The sequence below is a fragment of the Protopterus annectens genome, chromosome 11.part0, assembly GCF_019279795.1.
Source record: "Protopterus annectens isolate FY-2018-M chromosome 11.part0, PAN1.0, whole genome shotgun sequence".
Lineage (NCBI taxonomy): Eukaryota > Metazoa > Chordata > Ceratodontiformes > Protopteridae > Protopterus > Protopterus annectens.
In genome coordinates this window covers 1,233,228,994-1,233,241,121 of record NC_056745.1, presented here as the reverse complement: position 1 = coordinate 1,233,241,121, position 12,128 = coordinate 1,233,228,994, and positions in this window count along the sequence as shown.

Here is a 12,128-nt window from a genome sequence, read left to right as displayed (position 1 = left end):
ATAAAAGAAATATAGTTGATTAATAATTAAAGCAATACTGCACAAGGCAGTGTCATTTTTATTCCATGTGAAATATACTACATATAATTTATATACTTATATATATAAGTTAATTATGCTGATTTATTTATATTTTATGTGTATTTATTGGGTCTATATTAGAACACCGAATGTTCAAAATTTTGAGTGTTCTAATATCGACCTGTTTTCAGCGAACACTGAAAATATCGAATAAACAGAAAACCAAATTTTTTCCTAGGGAAAGAATATGATTGTCCATTTCTGTTGCTTTGGCATTTTCAGCACTGTGGTGGAAAGTTACAGGTTGGGTTCAGGTGTGTGACTATGTGGACATGAGGGTTAGGGCAGGTAAGGTGAGTTAGGGTTAGGGCACGGATGAGGTGACTGTGCGATAGTGACGGACCTTAAGGTTAGGGTTTGGGTTAAGGTAAGTCGATAGTTAGTGGTGTATGTATAGTTTAGTGTAGGGTTAGGTATAAGAGTTTAGGTGTATGTGTGTGGATTGCTGTTTGTTTGGTGTGCTTGTGTTATGTTTATGTGTTTTAGAACAGCAAATTTTTTCCCTAGGATCTGACATACAGGGATCAGTGACTGCTTTAAAAATTATTTGAAAAGCTGCTGTTGCACTATGTATGGCTCAGGGTTGTGTCACAGAAAAAAAAAGGTGATACACAGACACATCAAACTTGTATTCAGCATACAAGACAAACTGAACACAACTATTTTGGCCGAGTGTTTGAGGTGCTGCGGCTATTGCTATGTCATTTTATGCACCTTGTAATCCTGCCACTATAATAGCGGATTCCAGGGGTTTAATACTACATCAAAAATGAGGCACTATTACTAAAACATGATAGCCTGTTTGTGAAAGAAGTGACATACAAGCTAACTCTCAGGTTTAACATTAATAGAATAGAACATCTGACAGAAAGCAAAGTTAGTAAGTTACATTGTCGCTTCCTTTGATATATTTACAAAAAAAAGAGACTGTTTTAGTAGCTTTTACAGACCTGTTCAGGCTAATGCAATAAAGTACAAAATGAAATGAAAAGAATCAGGCATTTAATAGGTTAGATTTTGTCCTTGTATGTAAGCTTCTTCATATCCATTTTTATAGATCAGCTTTCTACGATCATGATGCTATTATTAATGTTGTTACAGATGGAGCATAGTACACTGGGGGGCAAACCAGTTCCACCTGATTGGCCTTTTACCTGCTCAGAATGAAGCCATCTGATAGGATGTTAGAACCTTTCCTCCATTTAGAATGTAGATGGATAGGATGTCAAACCTTTCTACATTAGCATGGAAATGCTCACAAGTATTCCTTGGTAAGCCTGTACGTCCAAGCCTTGGAAATCGTATATATGTTGCTAAACTTTTTTATTGATGAATCACTTAAATAATATGATATGATATTAAAAGTCTTCCTAAGTAAAATTAATAAATGCATACAATTTGTTAGTAATACAGAATGACTTATCACATACTTGTATGATATAAACTAAAAGAAATTTCTGCATATTTTCATGTAAGAGCCATGAGAATACCACTTGTCCATCACAATTTTTTTTCAGGATGAGTACTGATGTGCAATTATTGTAATCATGTAATATAATAATGATTGTGCAGAGATGATGGGGAAAATTCGAAATGCATGAGCAAAATACAACCTGACCCAGCTTTATGATGGCAGCTATGCCAGTCATAAGCTTACACATGGGCCCTTCGATGTGATTCATAGAGGCATGGCTCAGCTTCATTTGTATAAGAACTTTTTAAATCTTACCAAGCTTACACCAGTCTTTTATAGTCTGCCATTTTAACAGCTGGTGGATTATGCATTTACAAGAAAGTTAAGAAAAAGTGCAAATTAACGGAAAACATTTACGCATTGCAGAAATAGCATGAAATTACTGAAAACAAAGGCAGTTATCAGTAGATTTTACTGTGACATTTTCAGAACACCTGCATTACTGGTAAGGCAAAAAATATTGCAATACTTGTATGCTTCTGCCTACAAAGATTTTCAATGTTTAAGGTTCAATACTCAGTTGTGTACATTAGTGTGACATATGTATGGTAGCTTGCTGCAGACACTAGTCTCTAGCAATGGAAATGCTAAGGACCACAATGCTGACAACCTTCCTTTTACTAAAGAATGAAATATATGACAAATTAGATAATAATTACTTTACCACACCCATACAATAAACCCCAAGGCCTACATTTTACTATGCACAGTCTCACACATTCTGCAGCAGATGAATGTGTAATCTAGACAGTAGTGCAACTGAAAGACAAATTCAGAAGTGGTAATTAATATTTCAATGTGCTACTGCTACTTTTTAATTAATGAATGAAATGCATGATTGAGAACTGATTGACATTACATAGATGAGGAAGGTGTAATTATTGCTAACATGTACTTGTAACTACCAAATGTTGTATCCGTAAAGACAAGACACAGGAGAGACAACATTAGACCCAAGGAGAATCACATCCACATGGATGTATTGAGAACATATGGAAAACATCTTTTTGGAAAAGAGTGACCAAAACAGGTAGAGAGAGCTAAGGCATGAAACCAAGTGGTAGCTGACATTAATGTAATAGGGAGAAGCAACTAAACATTGGCACAGTGTAAGAAAAGAGCTACTGACATGATAGGACGTGGCAAGATAAAGTCTAGGCAGAATAGAATCGTCCATTACAGAACTTTTTGGGACCTTTCGAAGCCCAACATTTAATCCATAATGAGGAGTGTGGTCTCTATAAGGAACAATGTCTATGATGCACATGTAAATGCTGCAGGAATCATTTAAGGTGGTATTGACAGCAGTACAGACATCTACAACATCCAATCCGGCACTGGAAAAGTTAATGTTTACCTGGCTATTCATACTCCATCAACATCAGGTGTAGCACAACCTCTGCTGATACTGCATGCTAAGTTTGGGTATAATACTTTAAGAAAAAAATATTTTAACTGTCAAAGGATACATTAATCACATTTTGACATATTTCTTCACAGCACCAGAAACAGCTGCAAATTGTGTTACACCACAGGAGGCTGATGTTGACAGCAGAATAGGTGATGCTGATGATGCTGCTGATGATGATGCCATAACTCACATTCTCATGACACGACCCTAGGATGAGGGTCACCAGTGCACTTTGAGACTCTGATGACCCAGGCTTGTGTGTTCAGTATCATGAAGAAATTGTGTTACAGCAGGACTGGAAATGCCATGTAGTTTAACACTTGTCTTTTGTGCACAACTTGAACCTCTTGATAAAGGGTCTACTCTTGAAGAGGTAGCAGTACCCACTAACACTCCTGCACAGAGGTGCCAGGTGAAGGCATATTTCACAGATAGTTCCAGAGACACACGAGACTTTGTTTGCCTTGTGGTAGATGTACCACAACATAGGAAATTCCCCCCTGCATAAGAATGGTAGCAGCCAGGACCAGTTCCATGCTGATTTTCATGCTCATTATGGCTGCACACATGGCATCCATGTCAGCCGTGTTGGATATAATAGTAATGACTAACCAGACACATACTGGTGACACACCTGGACATGGATAAGTGAGTGTCTGCATTCGTAGTGGACAAGTAGGCCATACACTACATGTATCACAAAGAGTGCCACGGGCATTCATGGGGTCTTCCCCAAGAAGAAAGTATTTAAGCCTCATCAGAGCTTCACAACACGTGACAGAACCTCTAGGTCAAGGTCTAGAACTCACTGCATTTTTAGGTCTATATGAAGAGCTTCCCCAGGCATCCAGGAAATCCTGCCAGTGGAACAACTCTGCACCAAGATGAAATGCTAACATTTGCTCACTGTCTCTGGGACCACCACCCATGTTTTTCTTAGGGCACACTGTGGATGACACCTTCCAAATCTAAGTTAAAGTTTGAGTAGCAGGAACACAAACATGCAAACATTAATCACAAAGAAATCACATTGCGAAAAAGGCAAGCTGCAGTTATTCCTTGTACCTATAAAACAGTAAATTGATAACAGTCAGAGAAAAAAACTCTGCAGCAATGACAGATTTCATTAATTGAACGCAACTTTCTTTCTCAACAGCTAAATTAGAACTTAGTAAGTAACACTAAAATGAAAAAAATCATAGTATAGACCTAAACAACTTTCGTAACACCTGCCATTCCATACTTGACTCAAAGTCTGCCATTATAACTAGCACTTGTGCCATTGACCACTCAATACTGTACAAATGGTGATGGCTAATCTTTTTCTTCTTTCGGCTTTTCCTGGTTAGGGGTCGCCACAGCAGATCACCTGTCTGCTCATGATTGGCAGTGGAGTTTTACGGTGTCGAGTTGCCAGCCCAGCACCCAACCTTCCACAGAAGGCACACACACACAGGCACTCACGCCTAGGGCCAATTTAGAGTGTCCAATCCACTTACAGCATGTCTTTGGGATGTGGGAGGAAAGCGGAGCACCCGGAGGAAACCCACGCAACCACAGCGAGGACATGCAGACTCTGCACAGAAGGCACCCCAGCCAAGGATTGAACCAGAGAACATCTTGCTGTGAGGCGACAATGCTAACTGCTGCACCACTGTATACTTTCGTTAATAATATGAGGAAAATGTCTGATGTACAGTGGATGTTGAGCAGGCACCACTCAGCAGAGCCCACAAGTATCACTGCATTTATTAAGTATTATATATGTAACTTCTCACTGTTACATAATGAATATCATAGCCCATCGTTGCAGACTAGATGTTACCTCTTCACCTGTGAAGTTATATGTATCATGCAGAGGCCTGCCAGAGGGCTTGTCATGAGACTGACACTGGCTGGCTCCTATTGTTATCATCACTGGTGTGAGAAAAGGGCTGCAATGCCACTCTCGGTGGCTGGCTGTGGCAGTTGTGCAACAGACTTGTACATGATTATGTTGTAAAGAGTGCAAGAGGCAGTAAACATACTAAAGGTCACCCCACTCATCCAGGCAATGCACATTGACTTTGAGCAGGCCAAAAACATACTTAAAGACTATCCATGAGAGTTATGGACTGATATAGTTAGCCAAGATTTGAGCAGGTAGCCTGCACCACCTTGAAAACACATAATAAAACAAAGTGGCTACATAATACTACCTATGCCAGGTGGTCATGAGAAATTCTACTATGCAGGAAAAGGTGGTACAGAGAGCTCGTGTGCCAAATATGAGAATGGTGAGTACTGTCAGTATGCTGGGCCAACACATTGGTAATGTACCCCCATGCATCAAGAGTTACCTAGAAGTTAATGAAATGGGACAAAAGCTTTTTGTGTTCCAAATCTGCCCTGCAGATGTCCATAATGGGGCCAATATAGCAGAATCAGTGCAATCTAATGCACCATGTCCCAAAGGAAATCATGCCATTCCACAGAAGGCATGCCTGGGACTGGCTGAATCCTGCAGTGACACTGGGAAATAAATATACTGATCCACATGTGTCAAGAGAATGTCAAGTGACTGCTAAAGTGGCCTTCAGGCAAAAAAACTTGAGATACCCAATGTGTCTCTGGAAGGCCAGAATGGCAGAAATAATGAAGACTATAGCATACCTTGATATGCTCAAGTATATGAAGACCACACATTCCCCAGGTTCCATCTGTGCACCATACAAGCTCACCACAGCCTGTATAATATTGTTATCTACTCTAAACTTTATCATAAGTTATAAATCATCACAAATCACCATCATAACTCATAAATCAATCATAAATCATCACCAACACTTTCTACTTCTTCTTCTTCTTCTCTGGCAAGAGTTACTTCATGCACTGGGTTTCGGTGTGACCAAAACAAGCAACTTGCGGTGGAACAGAGGTAGACTTTCAGCAAAAGCAAGCATTTTCTCTGATGGAAAAATGAATAGAAAAGGCACAAATTTATTTTTATAACCCATCTGTGTGACACAGATGATCTTCAAAAGTGACTTTATATTGCATAGAGGTTTAAGAGCACTTTATTTGCATAGGATTGTTACAGATTTTAACACATTCATCATTTGCATCTCATCATTCCCTCATTTACATATTTTTCTCAGACTGTTTCTAACAGCTGAGCCTAACTTCAGCTACTGTCTCTGAATTTTGCCTGAGATGTCCTTGTTTGCAGTCTACACACATTCCAGCTGGAACGTATGTGTAGTGACTATAAATAACACACGCAGAGTTTATCTGCCGAACTTTGATTAGGAGTGGTAATGGAACAGAACTGTAAGGTACAGCAAAGGAAATAAGTAGTTTTAGCAGACTGACTGAAGTGAAAACTCACAGGTATGTAGTCCTTCAGTCAACTTCTAATAGGGTCACCAGAGCTGTGGAGATACTGAAAAAGTAGCCAGTGGTTGACCACAGAAGGCAGACTATATTCACATTTGTTTTTAAAAGCACCTTTCTGTCAGAGTTACATACATGCTGTGCCACACTTCAGGTGGCAGTATCATCTTAGAGTCAGTGTTTAACATTTGAGGACAAAAAATGTAAAAGGTAGGTATTAGCAGAAATATCATTACAACAGCATACTCTATCAATTATTAAAAGCATGTATAATAGCAAGTACCTCAGTATATGAGCAGCTAAAAAACTCCTAAGGTGTGCATCAGATCCTGGAAAAAATGCCATTGTGGTGTGTAACCTACTAATTTTGTGTGTGTGCGTGTGTGCGTGTGTGTGTGTGTGTGTGTGTGTGTGTGTGTGTGTGTGTGTGTGTGTGTGTATACGCGCACACATGCGTGCATGTTAATTTCCCTCATTGTTTAAAAAGACAGCAAAAGAACTACTTTCTGGCCTTATACACTGTTAAGAGCCAATGTCAACTCTCTGATTCCAGTGCAGTGGATAGATACAGATCCTGATGCTCAGACTGCACATGCTGGATGAGCAAGTGGGTAGTCTTCATAGCAGGAATAAAGGCTAGTGCGGCCTACCAAAAACTATGTGTATTGTAGTCACTGTTGATGGTTCACTCTCATCCTTAGTATCAGGGCATGGTGTTCTAAGCTGCCATATACATGCTGACAGAAAGGAGGAGGAGACAAGCTACCACAGACGAAATGATTGAGCTAAGGATGATGGCAAATATCTGTCAACCTTCACCCCCCAACACAAACACACTGACATATGTCAGGATATAGTAATGAAAGCATCCTTAAGAAATTGGGGGAGGCCACAATGTTTTGGTTCCAGAGTGTCCTCAAAATATAAAACATAAATGCTGACTTCAAGTTCAGATCTACTATACTGCTTGAAAAGTAAAAGCTTTATATATAGAATTGTTAGGATAAGAAATAGAAAGAGAAAGAAAACACAAGCCCAGAAAATGAATACAAAATAGATAACACTAATAAAACATCATAGATAAAAAGATAAAATAAGAAATAATCACCAATAAAAATAACTATATAGATGTATAATAAAGCTCTGACTGTCTGTAAATTAAGTCAGTAACCAATGGACAGAGATAATCTCAAGAAACTCTAAAAGATATGTGTTAATAAAATACAACGAAAACAGAATGGAAAAAATAACAGGAAAAATGGAAACTATACAATGGCACATATGAAAATCTAACTATCCAATCAAGTGCCTAGAGTCTCACAAAAATGTTCAAACATAAAATCAGCAACTGCATGTCCTATAATGACAGTTCTGAAGAAATAATGTTTCATGTGTAACCCAATCGAACCATAGAATGAAACAGAAATAAAGAGTCAGAAAAGACCATAGGTCAAAGCAGCATTTAACAGTTACCAAAACAATGCCTTCAGCCCCAAACAAGTTCTGAAGTATGAAAACAAAGAGATGGTCACAGCAGATAAAATATAATGACAAAAGATGCAATTTAGATTGGATTTCAACACACAAATGACAAAATCGATGAAAATCCTGAATTAGTCCACATAGCAACAACATCAACACATGAAAGAAATGATGACAAAGGGCCTTTCAAAGTTACATACTAGGACTATCATTCACTGCTTGCAACAGTCACAGTTCTCAAACCTAAGAGGAAATCAAGGAAGGTGAAGTAAGAGGGTAGCTATTTAGGCAAATGAGCAGTAATCACTTGTTAAGTACTAAGATAATGTGAAGGAAACCTATGTGATACTGAGCAGCATGACCACAGAGTAAGGTTATATTTTAAGGGGATGCAAAAACTGTGCTCAGTGAAGGGTCTGGCAGAGAGTCTATTTCTCCTTGGGAGGAAGAATAAATTTGTGCAGTTTCTTTTTGAAAGTAGTCTTCTGTCAGTAAAAGTACATTCAGTAAACCCTTTGGGTCTTGGTTCTTCTTCATCATATCCTCTCGTTTCCTGTATACTTCAAGAGTCAATCTAGGGTCCATAATTTTTGTCAGTATACATGTTTTTGCTGGGAGACATTTTTCACATGAGAGTTTGTGCATTACAGCTAGGTTAGTGATACATATGCCTATCCTTTCTACAGGGAAGTGTATTTGCTATAAACAATATTGCTGATGATTTCGTATGCTCCCAAAAATGGATACTATGTAATCAGTTAAAGCTCCACAGATTCAAAACGGTTTCAGTGGCTATCAGTGCCATTCTTGAGTATTCCTGCACTCCAGTTCTGCACCACAGTATCATGTACTATGGCAGCTGACTGAAAGTTATGCTAAAGTAGCACAACTAGGGGTTATTCTGCATAGCAGCCTGACAGTTAAGGAACAGATTTGGCTGTTTTCAAGTCCTTAACTGTCCATCCCAGGATTATTGCTCTCATAAAGCACCTTATTCTACCTGAGGATCATCCAGTGATTGCAGATGGCTTAAACAGATGTAGGCTCTGGTATCTAGGGGCAACCTGAGCACCGACTTGATCACATGCAATGGGTACAGAATTATGGTTGCACTACTAGATAAGGAGGGGGTTGATATCATCATATTATACTAGTCCTGTGCAGACCACTGTGGCTGCTGATTATATCTTATAAGATGCAGAAGCTTCTTGCCATTGTCTACTTGCTCCTACAAAACCTGAGTCCCCCATGTTTAGGAACAGCTGGCCTGGTATCAGCTCCTTCATATATTATGTAATTGTGGTGATTGTTGTTAGCTTTGAAGGTACATCAAAGATTAGTTTATCTACCTTGCATGGCATACCCATTTAAAATCTACTAGCTGACTGAATAAAGAAGTCCACAGCACCAGGAATTTCCACAAAGGCACATAAAATGTATCTTTCTGTGCTGGATTTTAGTATCTTGCTTATAGTGATTTTGCTTCATATATGTATATATATATATATATATATATATATATATATATATATATATATATATATATATAGATAGATATATATACACACACACACACACACACATGCACACACACACACACACACACACACACACACACACACACACACACACATACATATATATATATATATATATATATATATATATATATATATATATATACATATGTATACATGCATTTGGTCGGCCGGTGGATGGCCAACCGGAAAATGTTTGACGGGTATGGCGACTTTGCATAATTGCGAACGCAAGTATGCCGAATCACAAAACTCTCCCTCCCTTTTTGACCCATGGTAGCACTTCTTTAGGTGGTAGAGTGGTCAAAAATGTTGAATTCCATTTTTTTTTACATTTCGAGAATTCAGCACCTGGAGCTTCGTCATATAAGTTCGTGGAAATCGAGTTTTGACCATCGGTCGCTCTGTCATATGCATGTAAACCATATACATAAATATATATATATATATATATATATATATATATATATATACACACACATACATACACACATATATTTATATATATATATATATATATATATATATATATATATATATATATATATAAATATATTTTTTTTTTTTTTAATCACCCAAACCAAAGGGCAAAAAGTTGCACAGACAAACCATTCAGTTAAAAACTAAAAGGTAGATTCTTCACTGTGCGATACCTTAAACCTTCTGTAGTAGAGGCTCATGGGATATAAGCAAATCAGCCCTTAAGGACAAACCAGTGTTTCAACTATATGGCTTGTGAATACCCATGACGTTTTACATTGTTAAGTCATTACTGGCGCATTCACGCCAATAAAGCCAAACCTCACTAGCAGCAAACATGCCATATTTTGCCCTTTAAGCTGAGCTTGTCAGTATAGCATAAAGTGGATTATTTGGCTATACCTGAAACACAAGCTTAAAACTAAACCCAATGTAGATAAGCATCTGAGTGCCTGCAAAATATCCCCAAAAGCATCCATACCAAAGGGTAAAAAGGTCAGACCAACAAACCATTTAGTAAAAAATGCAACAAAGACACCGCTAAACTACATGGGCCTCTATCACAGCAGGTTAACAAAATATACAGCAAAGACTCCAGTTTAGATGGATCTTTCTTGTATTTTTTTTTTATTTCTTTAGCATGACAAAGATCTGCCAACCCACACCCACTCATCCCATGAAGAGTATGATGCCCATGCCCTGGCCCAGCAATCAAGGAGCCTCAGTCCTCACCACTAAAACCAGTGAGGGGCGTCTCATACAGGAGAAAAGGATAACAGATACACACAGTAAAGTGCAATTTCCCTTAAGAGCACACAGAGATCACAGTCAGTCTGGGGCAGGTCACTCCCTTGCTTTCCAAGTCCCCAGTAAGACTCCCCACTGGCACAGCTATATGGTCCAGATCTCAGCCTAGTGGGCAAGCTAAAACCTCCAGTACCCTCTCTGTCCAACCAGTGCTTCATGTCCCTGCCCAAGTAGCTGACGCACACACTCACACACACACACACACACACACACACACACACACACACACACACACACACACACACACACACACACACACACACTTTGAGAAGAGTTTATACAACCACACAGACACTCCTGGGGAGGTCTGGCACAGGGTCTCCAGCTGTGCTCCTTTTTCCCAGACTATACAGTAGTACCAGCTGCCACCACCCACTAATATTTATCAGCTACTCAAAGGCCCTTAAAAGGGTGTCCAATTATTACTGTGCAATATTATAATCCAATTGGTGGTATAGCCCAGAGCTAAAGCTATTAGAGTGGCTTTGTACAATTTTACCAATGGCATGCAAGTACTCTAAAGAGCTTAAAGTATCTCTACAAAAACAGCCACAGTTGAAAGGGTTTTAAAAATATTTAATAACAAATAGTCAAAACACAAGACAATACTTTTTACTACACAGTGCTAGTCAAAAATTCAGAGATCACAGAGAAATTCTTAAAATAATTCAGTAGTACAGTTCTGACATCACAGAAAACACTTAGTCTAATCTGTCTAGTTTCTAGCTATTCCTAAGAGAAAACACAAGTCTAAGATAAACTTACATATAGAGCAAGACAGTGCTGATGAGTTAGATGGTCAAGACAAAAATGCTTAATGCTCTCTGATTCTCTCTGTTTTTAAAATCACATTTCTGGTTCACATTACATCATTCTTCACGCTTCCCTGGGTTCACAGGCTAACAGAAACTACATTTACATTCTTCACCTCTGGGCAGAAACCAGAGCAATAAAGGACATTTATGCATGCAAATTCTGGCCATTAACTCTGGCCTTAAAACAATAGGCAAGATGACTCACTCTAGACTGATTGGGTCTGAGTTTTAACATCAAAGGGTCACAACATTCTTTACTTGGTCAGTAGAGTGCACTGTTATTACATTTTTTCCAGTTCCACATGTAACACTATTTTTACCATTTAAGACATAAGCCTGTGGTTTACATTAATATTTACAGATGACAGAATTATATCCAACATTCTATATGGCTAGGCTGGCAGCCTTCACCTATCTTCACCCAATCTTCACAAGGAGCACAGGAACAATACTAGACAAGCAGGCATGGATCCATAAGCTGCCCAGCCAAGTACACTTTTAACTAGACACACTTAAAATGTTTCATCACTGTTTTCAAGAACTTACTAGAGTTCATCTCCGGAATTGAGCAGGTCAGTACATGGCAAAATACGTGTTTGTATATGCAATCACCAAGACTTGCCTTAAAAGTAGGCAGAGCAGTGCTTTGTTTGAGCTGTAGTGGTAAT